Below are 20,755 nucleotides of genomic sequence, written 5' to 3'. Positions count from 1 at the left end.
TTATAAGATGTAGTTTTAAATCAATAATATCAAAGTATGCTAATAACACATTAATGTAAAACATCTGAAAAAAACCCCTCTGCAATCCTTCTCTACAATTACTTATGAAATACTATTACTATTCTTGTTATGAAAAGAAAGCTGGAGGTCTGTTCTTAGATTTGGTTGTCCTGCCAAAAACTTGCTAAAGTTTTTCTACATTTATTTTATAAAATATTGATCACTGAATAAGACTAAATAACTGTAACCCAGGAATTTATGTCAAGTGTACAGCATTTAAGATAAAATTACAACTTTATTGGTTTTTCCTTTCCCGTAGGCTTATAATTATTCCTACATATTCTCAAAACCTCAATATCACTAAAAATAATTTGGTTGTATTTCAAGGGATTTCTATCTATTTAATAATACTTCAATGTTTTAGTAACATAGAAAAAGGGGACTATTTTTTTTTTTAAGAAATGGCATTAATTGCTCCAAAAATCCTCTTCTGGAGAGCAACAGATGTGACACTACTCCCTGTAAACCATATTTTGCAAAAAAACCAGTTTCCCAGGAATTTTATAGGGTTTATTAGTACCAACATGCAGAATGCAACCCTCCTCTTTCCCCAACTCCTGTTTAAAAATATGACCAATTTCTTTCTTGCAACTGTGACATAAAACCAATACTGGCAATAAAGTTCTCCTTCCACCAAATACAAACAACACTCTAGTTCCCAAATTCTTCTCAAGAGAGAGTAGGGCAAGAGGTCCAAGCACCAGATGAAGAATCTGTTAGGAGGACGGAGTAAGAGGCAGTGCTTACATGGCACTGAACAGTCAAAAAAAAGACCTGGCTATGTCATACTTTTCAAGAGAGAGACAGAAAAATCATAAAGCCATTCGTTGTTGTACCTAATTCCCTGGAGAAACTATGCTCTGTTTAAGGCATGAGTGAACCCAAATGTTTTACATAGGTTGTTTCTTACTTCAACCAGGTTGTATATAAAGGAAAATGAATATTTTACAAAACAATTACTTTGTTTGTGAAGTTGTGTGTCTAATATTTTGATGTTAACACTTAGAAAGCACTAGAGGACTCTAAAATATTAACTAAAAACATATCAGATCGTTTTCTCAACATCAGCTGATTTAGGTCAATACCACAGATTTACTTCAAACCATTTTAAGCATAAAAAGACCCCTCTTTCAGTTACCCACAGACAAGAGGAAATACTTAAGCATGCATTATACATATTAGACAGTAAACATTAAACTTCCTTTCCACTTTGCTTATTAACACAGTCAACACCTTCAAAAAATTCCATTAAAAGGATAATGCATTGCTCCATAACATAGTGAGAACTCTATGCTTTTTCTGTAATTTTCAAAACAGATTATGAAATAAAATCAACCCATTTTAGGGCAATTCCTATCTAGCTTCCAGCAGCCACACAGAGCCAAACGCTGTGCAGCTCTCCTTACAACATTCTTGTGGAAGAATAAAATGCATTCATCTGGGCCAGTTTGGTTTTGTGTTTATGCACAAGTTTTCCTTCTCTTTCTCCCTGTGATCATCCTATGTATCCTCCTCCTCCAACATGACATATCTTCGCATAACCTTCCCATTCCTTTCATATCTATTGCCCTTCCATTCATGTTCTCCTCCTTTTGTTCAATCCAAATATTTACACAGCTCTCTTCAAGAAAATATTAACTAAAAACATACCAGATCATTTTCTCAAGCTGCAGCTTCCTGACAAAATGAATTTGAGATCATAACTAATAGAAACTAAGGACCTTCTGAAAAGCAAGTATATCAAGTCCATGGAAAATGCAGTATGGCTGTCCAGTACTTGCAATGTCACCTACAGAACAAAGGGATCTTCATCAATCCACTGTTTCACATCCAATCTGATGAAAGTTAAGAAAAAACACTGGACTGCATTAAAATGTCATATTGCCTAATGAACCTAGTCCAAGGTACCGAGGAGCTGATTTGGACTCTATATAGAACAGTTCCAGAAGCTCTGACTTATGAGACAGGCACAGATAAGATTTCTACACTCATACTGCTGGAGGCCTCATCATCTTTTGTTACGTTATATTTCAAGGTACTCTTAATTCTCTCCAGTTATTTAGGGAGAAATGGTGCAGCACTGCAGTAATTCCACCCAGTCCTTCCCAAAAGATGCAATGAATGGGGATACTGATTCCTTAGACTTTGCTTTCAGAGAGGTGGATCTGCCACCTTCTAGTGCCCTTTGCTGTTGTAGAAGAGCCCAGCAAAAAAATCACAGGTGGAGATGCCAACATGATGATGGCAACTCCCTATATATCTATGCTAACACAAAAATATATACCACAGCTAACACAAAAATATCAGTGCATTTCCCTGCTTCTGGCAGAAGAGGAGCTCTCAAGCATAGCATACACAAAGCTGGCAAAATGGGGGAGAAAACTGCTTTTAAAGATCATTTGAAGTGCCATCCCCTCCTCCTGTTGAAAATGCGTCGTACCTCATTCAGCTAACACACATCAATTAATTAACCTCAGATGACCTCACCCTTCACAAAGCTCATGTGAATAATTAGCACAACTCACAATAATCTTCTTGCTTCTAGCACCAGGAAGAGGCTTCAGCTATATTCTCACCTCTAGACTGGAAGAATATAATTTTGAAGGACCACCGTAGGGCAGCCCTAAAAGTTCATCTGTTACAACATGCATCTTGCATTTAAACCCTGAGGCCACCTACTCTTCTTCTAACAGGTCTTCCTGTTAGCTGTAACTAGTTCCAGTAGGTTCTCAGCTCCAATCATCAGAAAAACCAATGAGTCACACTTGAGCTGCAGTGAAGATCACTCCCAGATCAGTTATGGCAAGAATTAAATGCTAAAGAACTGCAGACAAATCCCCCCTCCAAATCCAGCTTGCCTGGCTGAAGAAAATATTTTCAAACAATACCACGTGAAACAAGTTCTCTTCTCTTCTATTACTGGAAAGAAGAAACCTGTTCCACCTGGCACAGCAATATACCATGTATCCAAGTGCCTTTCAATGCTCCAAAAAACATTTATTGAATCCTTAGAAATACAAAGCTGCACATGTATCCGAAACAGTCCAGTAGTATGGCAAAATATTTGGCGAATATTCTGATAGGTAACACTGCCTCATTACATGGAGTCAAGAATCTACAGTGGTTTTACCAGAGCATTACTGAACATTCAAGTCTTAACTACCTGGTTACAACTTATAGTTCAGAAACTCCTCCTTCTACACAAAGTAATATTTAAAAAAAAATGTTATTGGAGCTGATATTATAGTGCTTTGTAAAAATGCTCACTGGATTTCTCCAGAATAAATGCAAAAAACTGTTAGTAAAGATTTTTTGTTTCAAATGCTAGCACCTTAGAGGACATACCCTTACCTTAGTCAACTTTGCATATAAGAGTATACTGAATAATTCAGAAGTCTGACTGTAAAATATAGGGTATTAAATAAACTCCTTACAAATATTAAAATAAAAGGAAGCCTATCTTAGATAAATAATCCATACGGATTCAGGGATCCAGAATCAGAAAAATGTCACTCAGCCACCTCTCTAAAATAACAGGGAAAGCATTCATTAGCTGGACTTACTATTACCATGATGCAGTTCATTAAGTATGCTGCTTTCTTCGTTCATACAGGAAACTGTTTATAATTCTGTTGGTGGACGTGCTCAAGCTTCCCTTTCACTAGGGTTGGAAATGAAAGAAACTTCCAGATAATGAAAGCCAAACATCTGGCACATTCAGAAAACACTTGCATCCTAATTAACGATGGTGAGAGAAGTAGTATCTCTCATCAGTTCACTTCATAACAATCATGTAGGTTGTGTGGTGAGATAGTAAGTACAGAAACCTTTCTTTACTCTCCCCATCAGGCACTCAGATTTGTCTCATTTTCTGCACACATCTACTGGCACCTCAGATGTCTGCAAACTAGAAACCAAAGACTACATCAGCACTGTTTCTACTTACTAATTGTGCATTCTTTCAAGTCTGCTGAAGTAAAGTCACATTTTTCAGGGATTATATGTAAATGTTTGTGCTAAGAAAGAAACCAAGAGTCTGACTTCCGATCCAAGAGCCACTTGAAACTGCACAAAGCAAGAGTCAGACATCTGCTTGTGCTACCAATGTTGCTCAAGCTTCACACCCACATACGTGTGCAAGCCATGGCAGAGGCTCTGGCACTACCTGTCCCTCAGAAAGCACTCTGTGCTCTCCAAAGCGTGGCTGGTAATGCTGTGAAACCTGTTCAGGTGCTGGTACCTGGTGCCTGGGAGAGGTGTGACTGCATCTAGGGCAGAAGCTGTGCCAAGGGGTACTGAAGGCAGTCCCAAGGGGATAACTGAAGGCAACCTGCAGAAAACACTATAAACCCTGCACCCACACAGGGAAGTTCAGGTGCCAGTGAGCTGAATGCACACAAGTTTGCCATTGGCTCTACTTCAGGTGGTACAGCCAAGCCAGGGCTCACGACTCACTGTGATCACACGTGAGTATCAAGGACCTGCTGCTGATCAACCCAGAGGGGTAAAGCCCTCAGCAAGGCCAGACCAGCACCTAAAAGAGATAATGTTGCTGCTCAAGAGGGGTGCAGACAGAGGCTGACAACATGCCTAGGACACAATGCCTACTAAGACAAAGAGCCATCCCACTCTAAAGAGGGTGACCACCCCTACCAAGGAGAATAGCTTTTTGACTTGTGGGGAGGGGAGGCTTTGATGGGAAGAACAAGCAGCTCCAAGTGTCCCTCAGTATAAGAAGTACCAGGAGACACTGCTGATACCCATGCTCACAGCAAGGTGCTAGTTTGGGTGTGTTGAGAGGCAGCCATCTTCATAAGCCTTCTGAGAAAAGACCATGGGGGAAAAGGAGTATGAGGGCTTTCTCCCATTTTTAGGGCAGCAGAGAGGAAGACAGAAACTGGAGGGGTTCACCTGAGAGCAAGCAAGCATGCACCTCTGGGGCCTTATTAACCCCTGCTGACACCGTATGTGTAGATATGTGCAGTGCCTGGAAATTGCCACAGCTGACCCAGCTCCTATTACAAAACAAGACAACCCTTTTGAAGGCCTCTAACTCTTCTTGTGGCATGGTGCAGAGGCTGTCCTAGGGGAGGATGCAGACATAACACAGTGGCTGTGGCAACTATTTGAGGCACAGGCTGGATAACAAAACATTCATTTGCAGGGAGACTCACAGACCCCACCGTTCAAATCTCAACTTAGAGTGCACTTACAACAGCAAAAATACCAAGCAGACAGCATGCCAGTTAATGCAACACTACTCCGTCTGGGTTTATTTAACAGTGGGTCTTAAAAAACACTTTTAAACAAACAGGGCAGTTTCATATAATACAGAGGGGGCAAAACAGCTTTTTACTGGGGTTAAAGCTATCTGAACAAAGACATCTCTAACGTATGCTACATGGAAATGTTTTGCATTGAGCTAAGTCAATGTGAGCAGGGAAAAAGAAGGAAGTTATACCAAAAGATAAGCAACAGGTCCACTCACTGGGTAGTTCATGTTGCATTCTTAGGTCTCTGATGTTGATCCAAAGCCAAAACAGCACTAGGCCTTGGATCAATCAATCATCTTTCCTCTGGAGAGCTCTGTAAGCACTAGCAGCAGCCTTGTGCTATGTCTAGTGTGCAACTCATCAGCTGAAACAACTGTAGTAATAACCATGGTCCACCACGCCTCATAAATTGCAATGTGGACTCCACATTCCAGCTGATGCTGGGAAATCTGGGAGATTTTAAGCTATTAAATTTTAAGTTACAGGGTCACAGTTTCTTACCCTGCTCCCTACCTTTAAGGAAAGCATTGCCTATGGTGTGATCAACATCCAAGTAAATCAGAACCATCCAGGGACAAAGAACACGAGTCAAAATTAACAGAGAAGCATGTCTTCTCTACTTGTTTACAGGTACGCTTGGGACAAGCAAGTATACTAGACTTTGACTGCATTTCAAACAGTATGTGCAGCATAAAGATTCACTTGCAGAAGCAACACCAATGCCCATCTTAGCTATTTAGAAAACAAATTGGACACCGCATATGACTGAAGAGTCACAGCAGTACAAATTAAACAAAGCTCTTAAGGTCCAGCAGAAACAGACTAGGCCATTCACATCTTGCTTCCACCAGACAGGTACAGCAGGGCACTTTCTATCAAGCTAGAACTAACTCCACTAGATCTCAAAAAGAGAGGGCCGTCAAAGAAAGCAACCAAATCCCTCCATCAGCATATCATCTTTCACACACACCCTTGCATGTATAATACTCTGTATTATACAGAGCATCTCACCTGTCGAGGCTTTACAACATTCATCATTTAGGCAAGTAGCAGCAGTTACGTTTTGCTCAGGACAGATCAATCTTACATATCTAAGCACAGATGCCCTGGCAAGGATGAATCAATTCAACATTGCATGATATGTCTAGTAGCTACACTCAAAACTCATCTTAGGAAGAGTCAACTCCACCACGAACAACAGCTTGGTGGCCACTTCACTACATATTTGTTTCTGTATTTCTGAAACAAAGAAGATTTTGTCTAGCTTACTTCCTATGAGGTTCATGACTTCAGAGATAGGGCAGGTGTACTGTAATTCACCTATTTTTGTGATGGCAGCCCAGGAACGGTTAGCTATCCAACACGCTGCCTACTCAACAAGAACAGCCCTGAGCAGTTTTTAAATCAATGTACAAAGAACATAGACCAGCATGGTGTAGTGAGCTTACCTGGTTAACAGTTATTTCAAAGGTGCAGCACTACACTCCCTGCTCAGGATACAACAAAGCATGCAGAAAACTGAACTTGAGACACAGAAGTGGTGGTGAATATAGTGTTATTCTCAATACATAGTATTTCTAAAGCAAATGCTCAGTAGGTTGAGCAGAGAACTTTTAAAATAGAGTCCCCAAAGCATCAAGCATGCTGGAAACTCATTACAAAACTGTTAAAGGAAGGATACAGTGTGAAAGTACATTGCCAAAATAAAATTAAGTGTTGGTTATTTATGAACCAAGACCATAAATTTATGGACCAAGAACAACTCTGTATCCCATCATCAGCTTCTGACCTGTTGTGTAAAACAGCAGCTGTTTTATTTGGCTGTTCCCTGATCTGAGAGAGCTGTGGTTATGGCCATACTCAAGGTAGAAGTACTGCCTTCTCAAATTTTTACGATCTGATAACTTGAAATCAAAATGCACTTTCCCAGGACCATCAGTGCAGCAGGTCGATCATGCACTTTCACAGCTCACAATCATGGAAGCACTTTGCAATGACACTAAAGAGTAGCAAAACCAGTAACCACCACTCCCTAAACCTTCCTCCCTGCCAAACTCTTCGACCATTAGACACAAATCCCATGGCTGGGATTCAGCGAGTGTGCACAACCTACAGACTGTGGCCAGATCAGGAACAGTCACTTGAGGAACCGTAACTCTTCTGCAACCTAGAAGCATCTTGGCCCCAGTACATTCAGAAGCAAACTGTAACAAACCATTTTTGTCCCACTGAATCATCAGAAATTATATCTCCAAATGATTCGATTGTCACAATCCTCCTCTACTCTTTCATCATATGTTTGATCTAAGACAGTGTGCTTAAAAATAGTAACAGTTATCTATTTTATAATCTAATGTGTGCTAATATGCTGGGATGGAAAAGAGTACTACCAAGCAATAGTAGTTTTCTGGAAATGCAAAAGGTGTTGTAGCATCTCAAATGTCACATCAAAAGTAGAATCAGCTTATACAGCTTCAAAGACAAAGCAGCTGTGATATTCAGAAAATTGAACAATTTCAGTACAAAAAGTCATAGTGGAATTTTACTTTACAAAAGGTGTGAGACATTAAAAACTGCTATAAAATTTCAAGATATATTCCATGCTTTAATAGAGCTTACAATTACTTCTGTATATTGTGATACAAAGGTTTTCTGCTTAAAATCCGAAACCCTGCAGATATTTTTCCATCAAACCAACAGTTAATATCTATCTGTGCACGAATTTGCTGGCAATTTAGCTGATGGCTACTGCTCAGAGAAAGAGAAGGTCTACTCAGCAAGTGGAACTTACAACAAAATAAACGGGGCACCACAAAAACAAGGGCTGGAACAAAGACACACTTGACTGCTGAAGCTCATACCCCGAAGACAGGACAGTAGTTACCATATTCATACATACACACACATTACATGAGTCCGTACGTACATATAGAGAGACAGCATGCACTCAATTAGTTACAAGCACAACAGTAGCATGGTTGTAAAACCATGCCACCTGGAAGCACTAAAGCAAAGATTTGAATCTTAGAAATACTGTCTTCCATAGACTTCAGATCAGGTTCTGAATTATTACAAAGGACAAGCTTCAGGTTTGATTATGTCTGCTAGCTTTGTGGCGTTGCCTCATCGTACCTGTAAAACAGTATGATGTATATCCAATTTATGGTCACTCTGTGATAGAGAAAAGAAAATCTTAAATAACTTCTCTTCAGGTGGAACAGAAAACAGCCTCAGCAGCAGTTGAAGGAATCCTTTATGAGAAATGCTTCTGCTCCATCAGGACAAAGTGAACAACTTCTGCATCTGTTGTGGTCTCTAGATGAAATAACCACTCTGATTATTCAGTTTATTACAACAAAGCGCACTAGCCACAGTTAACAAGTGTTGTAACATTGATGCTGTTACCATGTCTGGCCTAATTTTGGGCAGAGTTCTGCCATTAACTGCGATTGGTTCTCTTGGGGTGCACAGAGCTGCTAGTAGAGAATAATTACATATAAATGCCAGGAACCTGGATAACAAAACATGGTGCAACCAGCTAACTTGATCTTATTATTTCTCCAGCCATGGACAGAGAAGAAATTCTCCAAAGGGTTTTCCATCTAAGACAGAGACATAAAGCCAGGAGAGCACCATATGTTAAACTTCAATACTCATTTTTATAAAAATCACTCTGGGAAGAACCAATCCAGTCAAACTGCATTCAACTGCAGTAATGCCATAAACACTGAAGCAATATGTAGATTGCTGTAGTGTTCTTAAGAGGAGTAAGAACTATATAGAAACTGTGCCACTATTAGAAAAATTTCATTTTCCAGCTATGAAGAGCAAAGAATACTAACAGCAGTGTAATCTGTATACTCTCATACATGATTGACTTAGTGGATAACCTTTGTATATAGAAGACATAAGGTTAATTCATACTCGATTTTGAGAGAGTTCACTCACAGAAACTGGATTTGAATGGCAATAAGCTGATTAAACAAAATGGAAGAACAAAAGAAAACAGATTTGTAATTAAGAGTTATCCACACTTGTTTTGAAAAAAAAAAAAAATAAAAAATTGAGCCAACTAGAAAAATCAACTGAATTGAGAAGCCCAGCTATCTGAATATGAAGGAGGCCTAGTAATCTTCAAATCAAAGGTGTCAAACCCCTCCGTATTCCAAGGAAGGAAGAGGGACAGAAAGACTTTGAAGAAGAAAGATTTGACATTTTTTTTCTGTATGAATACACATCTAACAGTTAACTGCCACTAAAATTAGAAAGTTTTTAATGAAAACATGCGGGTTTTTAAAAACCTTAAAACCAGAAACAATTAAGAGGTTCAGAAAAGAAAAAAAAAACAAAACCACAGTAAGAATTGGTATAACAGAATCTCAGGAAGATCTCAAAGTCCCAACACAGTATTTTCCTGGGTTTGATAGCTTTAAAAAGATTGTTGGGTGCTCTATGTTGGGAAAGATCAGAAAAAGAAAATTTGGGTTCCTGTGCAGCAAGAAGGGTATTTTGGGAAAGATAATCTAAGTAACAAAGGAAAATTTTGATCTTATTTTTAGTAAGGGCATTAACATTTACTATGGTATGAGAGGAAGGGGGTGAATGGAGAAGAAAAAAAAAAAAAGAAACATGTAAGATACACAAGGGTACAAAAGAAGAAATCATCAAAGTGAAATAAAAACTTTAGGGGCCATTAAACAGCCAAATCCAGAGTTTTTAAATAAAAGGCACACAAGATTGAACATTACTAAGACATTTTCTTTAACTAGGATACTGCATACAATTAAAGAGTAACAAATAAATTATTCATGTTTAAAGTAAGAGAGAATTTTCTACATGACTATAACACTTACTTCCGTGGCATAGAGACCAAGTATGCTTCCCTTAAAATTTTCTTCTAGAGACTTGAAAGCAGTGGAAAATCTAACCAAATTTATTATGGGTTTAACACAAGGTAGCTTGTGACAGACTAACCTAAGAGATTACTTCATCAGATAACATTCTCCAAATGCTGTAGATCTCATTAATCTGGATTTTAGCAGAGTATTCAGCAGCATCACATGGGAAACTATCAGTTAAGCTGCAACTAGCAGTGGAATTTATAGGTAGGTGAGCATCTGGTTCAAGGGGACACAACAGCAGAAGTCCTGAAAACTTAAGTAATTATTAGGTCTTAAAAATCAGTCTTGGAACTGATCTTATGAAGTGTTTCAACCAATAACTCTGTTGCTGGAATTAGAAATAGGTTGATGACACATAATAGAGCGGAGATATAGATACTGGAAGAGAGGACATAGGTATTACACAGAAATAACTAGATGTTCTGAAGAACTGAACAGCAACAGGACAAAATTCGATAAGGCAGAACTCAAGATCACGTTCCCGGGAAGTACAAGAAGTTTCCTGGTATGCTGTGCACTTCCCAGTGAAAACTGCACAGGAGGACAACCTAGGTGTTTTAGATAATTACACACAATTATAAACCATCAATGTGATCCAGGTGCAAACTGGCAAATGTGATACTTGGATCCAGAACAGACATACTTCCAATAGGAACAAGGAAGCAATGGTATCACTGAACCAAAACACTGGTTATGCATAAAAATGCATGCCACACACCATCTTGATCACCATGTTAAAATATGAATGTCAGGTGAAACAGGCATCAAAAAAAGACAGTAAAAATACTGGGAAAAAAAAGACTGTATTTACTCTGGAAATCAGGAGAAGGACCTGAGTGTCAGGAGCTCCAGATATCTAAGGGAGCACCAGTGACAGAAGAATAAAAGAAATGCAGATGGGACCTAGTAAGTATGCCAACAATGGTAAGGCATTAAGGCTGCAGTAGCAGGAACCACAGTTGCAGACACAGATGGTGTTTTCCAATCTGAAGCTCCTAACACATATTTAAAATCATGAACTTAGAGCCAATGGCGCAAAAACTGGCTACAAATGTCAGTGTTACCACATCTCAGCCCTGCAAGTTCAATATCAACATTAAATTACACAAATGCCCTTCACAAGTCCAATCTTCATGACAATTTGTTTTTTCCTTTTTTTAAAAAAAAAAGATAGTACTTGGGGATAATGGACGTTCATAGACAAAAAATCAACACACACACACACACAACTTAAAAAGCAGAAATGAAGCTCAGAACTGGACATCTTAAACCAAAACCTGCAGGACACAAGGAATCAATTCCCACTTTATACCTTTAACTGTTACAACAATTTAGCTGTACAGCAAGTAAAGACCAGACTCTAACATGGCCACTTGATTTTATTTTTAATCTTAACAGATTAAATTTCATTCATTTCATGTGATTTGAAAGTATTTCTGAGCAAATGCTTCTTCAGCATAAACATTTCTTGGAAAGATGTTATCATCAGAGAATCCCATACACCAGTAAACCAATAAGCTCATATGAAAAAAAAAAAAAAAAAGGGGGTGGGGGGGGAAGAAAGGAGAGAAAAAGAAACACTTATTTTTTTAAAGGAAAAAATCCTCTAACAACCCCCACCACCACCTTTCCAAAGAACATTAAAAACTTTGCACCACAATTTTACAGGCGACTGACTTTCTGGCAATGCTATTACACCTGAGCAAATATGACACAAGGTGACAATACAATTATTCCAACCAGTGATTTACCACAAGTAGAAAACCATAAAGAAGATATCGAGCCCCAAACTTTACAGTGTGTATATTCACTCTCCAAGGGTAAAGTGTGAAACACAGCAATTGGGTGGAACTTTCTTGCTTCAGCAGCTCAGTACAACAGCTGAGAGAGGAGCACTTCATTGTTAAGCAGAGCAATCCTCTCATTAAATTACACTCTTATTTCACAGGGTTGTAACTGCAAAGCCATGTGGATTATGTTCCTGAAACCTGAGCACTTACACCGATAGACAAAATGCATCAAATAACCCTGCTGGCTAGCCAGTCTTCTGCCTCCCCAGGAAAATAAAACCAAAAGCAATAGTTACATTCAGATAACAGTAACTCAGAATTCATACACAATGCCTCAAACTCTCTGAAGCAAGACTCAATCCTGTAAAAGTCCACAATACATTAACATTAATATCATTCATTATTTACTATACCAGTCAGCTGACTTTATAAGAAGTAATGAAATGTGGACCTAGAGTTAACCTCACACGGCAACCTGTTACCCTCTTGCAACAATATAGCACTGCATTTATAGGTAAGCTTCCTTCTTGCGTATAAATATATACACACACTTACCCGTTTTGTCTTTGAATTGTATGTAAAGTATAATAAACTTGATTACAGTTCTCCATATTAGACAGATGCCAGTAATCACTAAAATTTGCAAATATTTTTTTTTTTTACCTAAAACAGTATCTTTACATTGATAGTAGTATTGTAGTGAATGCTGAACAAGGGAAATGCAAAAATCCAGGAAGTGTAATTATTAAAATAATACCCTAGCCCAGCCAAAGTAACAGACAAGGAATCAATAATGAAAAAAAAAAAAAAAAAACACCACACAAAAAAAAAAAAAACACACCAAAAAAAACCTATGCAGTAAGAACAGCTAAATATGAAGGATATTCAAGGTAAAACAAACAACCCTGATTTTTTTTTAATTCAGGTTATCTGTGGCATGAGAAGAAGGGGATGAAGCAAGAGACTAACAGAAAGTACTAACACAGTTACTATTGCACAGAGTTTAGAGGCATATCAACAAATTAGCCATACACTAAGCCTTAACTCCAAAACCTGCAAAAATTAGCCAAAATCTTGCTTGCCATCTGAAAATAACTTCCTCTGAGAAAGGAAAGAACGGTTGCAGGAGCTATACTTTGCAATAAACATTAATTTGTACTACAAATAGCTGAAAAGCAAGTGCTAAGATCTTTCCTACATCACTGCAGGGAAACTGCACTGATAGGGAAGACCGACTTCAGTTTCCCCAAGGACACTGCCCAAACAAACCTCTTTTACCGACTCCCCCCACTCTAAGCCTAACGGAACGAGGGGTGCACCGCAACAGATTCTTCTAAACAGATGAATAAACTATTAGTTCTGTGGTCAATCTTACCTCGATTTAATTCCAAGGGAAAGAAAGAAACAAGAAGAAAACCCAGCTTGACTTCGCAGTTCGAAGTTTGCCGCTCTGGGTCACACAGCAAGTTCCCCCCCCAGGGCTCTGCACGGAGTAACAACAACGCCGCAACTGCGCGTCACTCTGCTTCCAGAGGAAACCCGATAAAACACAGAGCAACAGCGATCCCCGCGCAGCGCACGCAGCTGGCATAGAAATAACCGAAGGAATAGCAGCGACAAGAAGCATACCTCCGCACATCAGCCCGAGAGGCACACAGCCGCTCGCCACCCTCCGCTCCGCATCCCAACTGCTCCACCTGCCCGCGGGCACTGGGCGCGGGCCCGGCACTGCTGTGCCCGCCCCCTGCCCAGCCCGGCCCGGCCCGGTCCAGCCCCGGCGCCCCCGAACGCCTGCGCGGCCCCCAGAGGCGGCTCCGGGTCCCAGGGTCAGCGAGCGCGGGGCGCTGTCCTGCTCCGTGTCCCACCGGCTTTCCCGGCAGCTTGGTATCGGCTCTTTCTGCCTTCCCAGCAGCGAGGGAGGAAGTAGCTTACGCTTGTTTATGAGATCATTTGACAGGACAGGAGTAATCTCTTTAAAGCCCTTCCCAACACAACGATGCTGCTAGTTAAGGCCAAGGTATCCGAAATAAAGGTGCCTGATGTGACTGGCTAAAACAGAAGACAGCACCGCCTTTCAAGAAATATTTCAGTCTTTTATTTACCCTCACTATATTGAAACAGCATTAATTGAAACTCCCGTTTGCAGAAAAGGCTGCACAGACTCACAATGCAACTCATGTTGAGACTGCACAGGCATCTACCCAAGTTTATTAAAAATCGAATGACTGATAAGGACAAGTGGGATTTCACACCAAGCACCAACCCTTTCCACAGCCTACTCCTGTAAGCAGTTAAGTAAGCCTGTCCAAATTTGGGCTTACCTTTAAAGAGTAGTATCTACAGCTGCAAGTTGCAGTGTGAGCAAGGAGAGTGTAGTTACAGAACTTGCTGTGAAATGGAGAAAATGCTATGACAGTTTCAGATCTACTTGGCAAGGTATGGGCACCAGCTAAATGTGACTAATCTGGAAATAAAAGCTGGTGGTTATCTTCTAAAAGGCTTTTGTGGCCAAAGCAAAATAACTTCAGAGGTTCTGGGCCAATTTCCTACTGTGCTTTTGTCCCTATTACAAAAAAGGCCATTTTTTCAAATTTTTTTGTCAGGCTACAGGGTGAGACTAAATAGAGGCTCACTACAAAAGATTTGTATGGTGAAGTAACCTCTATGAAATTATAACATAGTACATCAATTACTTGAAAACCTGTGCTGGGACTAAAATTGCTCACCGGTTCTTCTAAAAAAACCCATAAAGAATTACTGCAAAACTGTCTAAAGCTACTGGTTCTCATACACAAGCTCTACCTACCAGTAAGACTTCAAATCTTTATTTCTTTCAAAAGAAACACACAAAACTTTAATTCAGACTAATCAGAACGAGCATTTTCTTTGTCCGATAAAACCAGTAACACTGAGACCTAACAATGAAAACTTAAAAAAAAAAAAATAAATTAATAATAATTTTAAAACCTGGTATATATAGCAAAAAACAGAGTAATTACGCTTTCCCAATGTAGGTGTGTGCATTCAGTTTGCTCTATTACTAAGCTTTAGCTTTCCTGTGAGATACACCTGTCCAAAGTGTAAGCCACAAACATATACTTCTGTAACCAGTATTCAACACTCACGTGTTCTCAAAATGCTAAGACCAGCTCCCATTAAATCAGCAGTACAAAATCTTTAAGTCAGGGTTTTGCTTTCCCCTACAACAAAACAATTCCTAAAGGCAGAAAGGACTATCCTAGACAAAGTGGCGCACAGTGAAAGAAAAAAGTTGCTTAATCATGAACACATATATTAAATATTTTATATGCTACAAGAACCCTATTGTTAGTTTCAAATTTTCTCAAAACATTATCAAAAGGAACTAATTCACCTTACAGTCTACAATACTTGAGTGCTTTGCATAAGGAAGTTATTTTGGAAGCATGAAAATCTGACAAAAATAACGATTGACTTGAAAGGTGCTCACTAATTTCTTTACCTTCTGTGAGGATCCTGTATCTCACCAATGAATATGTCCAAAACATATCCAGGGTCATCATTTCACAGAGGATTTTCTATGCAATCAATTGATGAGCACGCCAAAGTCTTCTTGAAATGTATTTACAGTTATACAGCAGCACGGTGAAAATAAAAATACAATGTTACCAGACCCAGAGGTGTATTTTTCTGCTCTCAAGGATAAAGTGTCTGGAAAACAAATCCTGCTTTCTGCAAAAGCAGGAACTAAGGTCCCACTAGAGCCTTATTTGTTCTTCACTGACCCTATCCCCACCTACCATTTCCAGGAGCACGTACTCTTAGGAATGCAAGTTCAACCCACCGCTCTGCAAGATGGACAGATCTTCTGACTTACTGTGAAGCTGCTGCATGGCTCTGATTCTGCTCACAATTCTGTGTGGATACAACAGGTTTTCCATTTTAGCCTTTTAAGTTATATAGTTGTATAAAGTTACTTCCCATCTTCCAGCTATTTTAAGTACCTTATATGACATGAAAATCATTGGAAATTATGGAGCTTGTCCTCCCTAAACACATTTCTGGGCATATGAAGGAGAAAAAGGTGACTGGGATCAGTCAGCCTGGATTTACCAAAGCTAAATCATGCCTGACCAACCTGACTGTGGTAGAATGACAGGAATAATAAAGTGATAAAACGCGGATGAGGGGACAGCAGCTGTCATTTTCCTTGACTTTCTCAAGACTTTCAGCACTGTCTTCCACAACATTTTTGTATCCAAGTGAGGACGGCACAATCTAACAAAAAAATGGGTGAACTGGTTGAATGATGGGGCTCAGATGTGGCAGAAGGAGAGGGAACGGCCATAAGCTGAAACAGTAATATAAGGATATAGGGAATAATGTTCCTCCAAGAGCAGAGACAAGCAGTGCTGCAGGTTGCCAGTGACGCTGGGCAGTTTCTGTCCTTGGAGGTTTTCTGGACCTGACTGGACAAGGCCCTGAAATGCCTGCTCTGGCCCCAGAGCTGGCCTTGCTCTGAGCCTGAAGATGGAACCACAGACCTCCCAGCATCCCTTCCAACATAAATTTTCTATCACTCCTAGTTTTGCCTCCAAGTAAGTTACATACTCACATAAGCAGGCAGCAATTTCTTTCATTACTGAGTAGTTGCAAAATATATTTGAGAAATGTTAGTTACTACTTAGGAAACAAATGCTGGATCACGTCTTAAAGTTACCAGCATACAAATTTCCAGTTAAAAGCAAGACCATAACTGTACAAAACAGTTAAAAATATTCAGTTTTAATATTTTGTGTAGTTCAGTTGAGGCAAACAAAACTACTTGCACCGTCCCACTATATAGATGTCTTTATGTTTTGCAATGTAAGGAGCAATGCAAGCAGCATAAGGAGGTTGTTGGAATTACACTAGACAAAATACAGCATCATTTTAGCTATGACCCGATGCAACATTTTTACTATGTTCCTGAAAAGCAGAAAGTTTGCTGCTCTTGAAGGCAGAAAATGCAGATGGCAAGTGAATAACTGTGATCAAACTGATTTCAGGGAGGGAGGAGAATTAAAAATTGCTCCTGGTTTAGTTCTTATAATTTCATATTATGAATTTTATGGTTTGAACTTGGAGTAAAAAATTTGGCTGTCTATAATTCCCTGCTGACTGCCTCTTAACTACAGTAATACTAGTAGGCCCATTGTAATGTGCCACCGGGCATTCAAAAATGACCATCCTTCTTCTATGTGACTTGAAGTACTGGATGAAAAAAACCCTAAACGTAATTTGCACAGGGGCATGTCACAAACATCTTCACTGACTCTGCTCGTGCCTTTTCCAGTATTTTTGTCACCAAGAGGCAAGGTGTAAAGAAACACGATCACAGCCGACTGTGGAAGGAATTGGGAGGGCTGGAACACATTCTGCAGAGACCTGCAATCTGCCCATCTGTTCACAGGGAGGGATTACATCAAATCCCATTGAGCTTTCATATTCACAAATCCAGGAGGAACAGTAATTGGTTTACTGAAGTTTGTTAGATTCATAATTTTATCACAAATTCCTCTCAAGGCAAGTTCATTCACAGTATTAATTTTTCTCCCTTTTCAACGGCTCATTTGTTCTGTAGCACTATAAATATTATGTGAATGAAAATCACAGGAAATGGCTATTCTGTGCTCCAGTGCTTTATTAAAAGATATCTGTTTCCAAAAAAAAAAAAAGAACCCAAAACCATAAAGCTAATTATATCTTCATTTACACAGCTCCTTTCAGAAAGATTATCTAAGATTCTTTATAGAGCATCAAATTGTAAACCCACAGCACTGACTACAGGCAAACAATCAGATATATTCCATATGCAGCTGTGAAGACTGCCATAAACATTTATATTCATGCCAGTTCATCTGTGCTAGGATTAACGGAGTGAGAAAAGCTGGCCAAGGACACCTATTTAAAGAACCAGGAGGTTTAAGTAGATGGAACCAGCACAGTAACTTCTCATCTAAAGCACAGCACAGCTAATGACTGTGTAACCTGTAGTTCTTACTGCAAAGGCAACACTGGGGGCCTGATCCCACCCAACCCCTGCCAAGGAAACTGTGCTTTATGTGTCAGGAGCCCTTTTGGTGTCTCAGAATATTTGTACAAAACTGTCAGGAAAAGGACTCAGTAAACACGTGGGGGGCTTTGTACAGAATGGAATTTGACCAATGTACACGTGCTCAGAGCCTGGTATACGTGAGACCCTCATCTCAGTGGTAAGGCTTGTTGGGGCAGAGTAGAAGGAAAAGTGACCAGAGCAATGTGGCAGAACTTGGCCACCCTGGCAGTCCTGAATTGAAACAAGATTTTAGGGAAATATGGGATTTTCAATGCCTAAATCAAATCGCAGACTTGAAATACTCCTTTTTCACATAGTAACTCTGCGCTGCTGGAAGACCACAGGTGTTGCTGCATTTTATCCTTCACATTTCCCAGCTGCCTGAAGCTCCACGTCTGTGCAGACTCAGAACTGAGTCCCACCAAGGCTGAGAAACACAACATCTCCCACCTTAAGCCAAGTGAAAACCAGAGAGTAAGGACCCACATATATTGGCTTCTGTACACATCACCTCCCACAACCTAACTCCCACGTTGCACGCCTTTCACAAAGTTAGGACTACAGTTTTCTATAAAAATCCTGCCATATAAGGGATGGAGGTGCCTATCATCTTCCACATAGGAAATGAAACCAAATTCAAGCCCTTCAGGACCAGAAGAAAACAAGAAGATACTACTTCTGTTTTGCAGAAAAATGCTCTAAGCACCAGGGAAGTAACAATTCTGGTAGAGATACTCCTCACATCTACTGCTGAATCCCTGCCAGCAAAGTAGGTTTTACTGGGCTGCAAAGCCAGATTAAGAGATAACTCCTCTGTAGCCTGGTGATCAGGCTTGTTTAGTGTAAAATGCAGAGAAAGTCCTAGGACAGAATCCCCTTCTGCTGGCATGTTTTAAACAGAAAATGTGAACTCTGCTTAACCTTAGAAGAAAGAGAATAAAAATCTACCTCCAAAGCATCAATCCAGTGGGTGGGCACAAAGCTCTCCTTTCACATCAACCCTGATGGAAAGGATGCTGCTTGGGTAAATTCCTCTTATCTCAGGTCACTGTTGTGGCATCTGGTGTCATGTTTACAGTGCACAGCCTAGTAGAGCAAAGAGACTCAGAGCTGAGCAGGGTGCCCAGGGCAATGTGGCAGGGTGCTGAGGCTAAGTGCAGCTGCTCAGGTGCAAGGTTTTTAAACTCAGGCATGGTGCGATGCTAGCACAGTTATGGGCTTTTAGGACCAGCACATCCTAGGAGCCTCACAATCTCACGAAGGGTGATTCTGGTTAGGATCCAGGCACCCCAGAAGATGCAGAAGGTTTGTTAAAATTCACTTAATATTTGAAAGGGGCAGAGGAATGTAGCAAATACAGCAAGTACATATCTGTAGGCATATATGTATATAAATAAAAATATAAAATATACATAGAGAGATATACGCACACATCTCTATTTAAAAGTGTCTAGTTAATGTATCATTATACTTGGTGGTATAAGAGTTCAACAGCTCTTGAAGCCTGGAAGCACCCCTTTCCACCATTTTAAGCCTACCCAAGCTTGGAACACCAAACAAGATCCAACCACTTCAAGCACAAGACAGTGCCACACTACTGAAGTCCCAATGAATAGGAAATAGAAAAAAAACAATGAATAGAAATTAAAATTCCCTCTCTTCTTTCTCTGAATGCAATGGCTGTGAGAGATGTGTCTGAAGGTCTCGGTGGCACAGTAGTGTCTATAACATCCAAATGCCATGGTCTTGTCCTAGAAACATCTCTGTGGTTCAGATGCTTATGCCCTTCAGTTGCTGTCAACAAGCAGGCAAAGTAAATATCAGCTTTGAAAACTGTTTTCTTCTGTGGAAAAGCTGTTCAGCTTTTCAAACCAACAGCTTCACAACCATACGATGATGACCTGGCTTCCACTCGCTACTACAGCAATGAGGATGCAAGTGATGAGCTACAGATAAAGACCATTTTATTCCTGTCCCACTTGAACCCAACTTGCTTGCTGTTGTTGCATTCTGCTTTCTCCTCACTAGGTGAGCTGACAGTAGGCAGCAGGGGAAACAAACAAAAAAAACCACTTAAATGATTTCCTAATCCTTCAGCAATAAAAGGACAGCAAGATGTATCACAAAAAATGAAATGTCCTTTGTAGGAAAGGGGTATTTTATATCCAAATACTAGTTCTTACGAGACATCTGACATCCCTTCAACTAGCAATTTTTGAAAAGCTGTAATCCTGTCTGGGAGATTTCTGGCATATTTTTTTCTCTCTCTGGTACATTCTCCCATACTCTGTGCACTGTTTCCCACTACCACACTCAATGCATTCAGTTGATTATCTGTTTTTCACCACCTGAACCTTTGTTCTTCAAATGACTGTTTTGTAATGGTCACTCACAACTACATTTTTTGAAGGCTAAAAAGGCTGTCTTCGGAGACAGTATTTTAAAGCTTTGCTTGAACATCAGAAAGCACTACAACATAGCATACTATACGTACAGTATTATGCAGTACAATATCCAGTGAATTTACTTTTAGTAAGCTACTACACAATGATTTACATTATTCCTGTTTTCACAGTTATTCACAGAGCCCTGATTAGTAGTTACTACATACTAAAGATATTTTAAAAAAAAAAAAAAAGAAGTACTTTTTTCTAT

The 20,755-nt window shown here is 39.7% G+C and overlaps 1 protein-coding gene and 1 long non-coding RNA gene across 7 annotated transcripts in view; one reads left to right on the top strand and one right to left on the bottom strand.

The window, feature by feature from the left end:
• PCDH15 (protocadherin related 15) overlaps positions 1-20,755 on the bottom strand; it is an 878,455-nt gene that overhangs the window by 459,061 nt on the left and 398,639 nt on the right. For 2 of the 6 annotated variants that reach the window (XM_080401546.1, XM_080401548.1), the window contains exon 1: positions 13,400-13,643. The exons of 2 other annotated variants lie outside the window; for them this stretch is intronic. The gene's annotated coding sequence lies outside the window, so the exon portion shown is untranslated. 2 more of the 6 variants (XM_080401545.1, XM_080401547.1) reach the window with 2 other exon arrangements.
• LOC308069477 overlaps positions 1-20,755 on the top strand; it is a 302,542-nt gene that overhangs the window by 164,948 nt on the left and 116,839 nt on the right. The gene's annotated exons all lie outside the window — the stretch shown is intronic.

This window comes from Falco punctatus (assembly GCF_963210335.1).
Source record: "Falco punctatus genome assembly, chromosome: 9".
In the NCBI taxonomy this organism is placed as follows: Eukaryota; Metazoa; Chordata; class Aves; order Falconiformes; family Falconidae; genus Falco; species Falco punctatus.
Note: the sequence above shows the minus strand (reverse complement) of the source record. Positions and strands in the feature narration are given on the sequence as shown.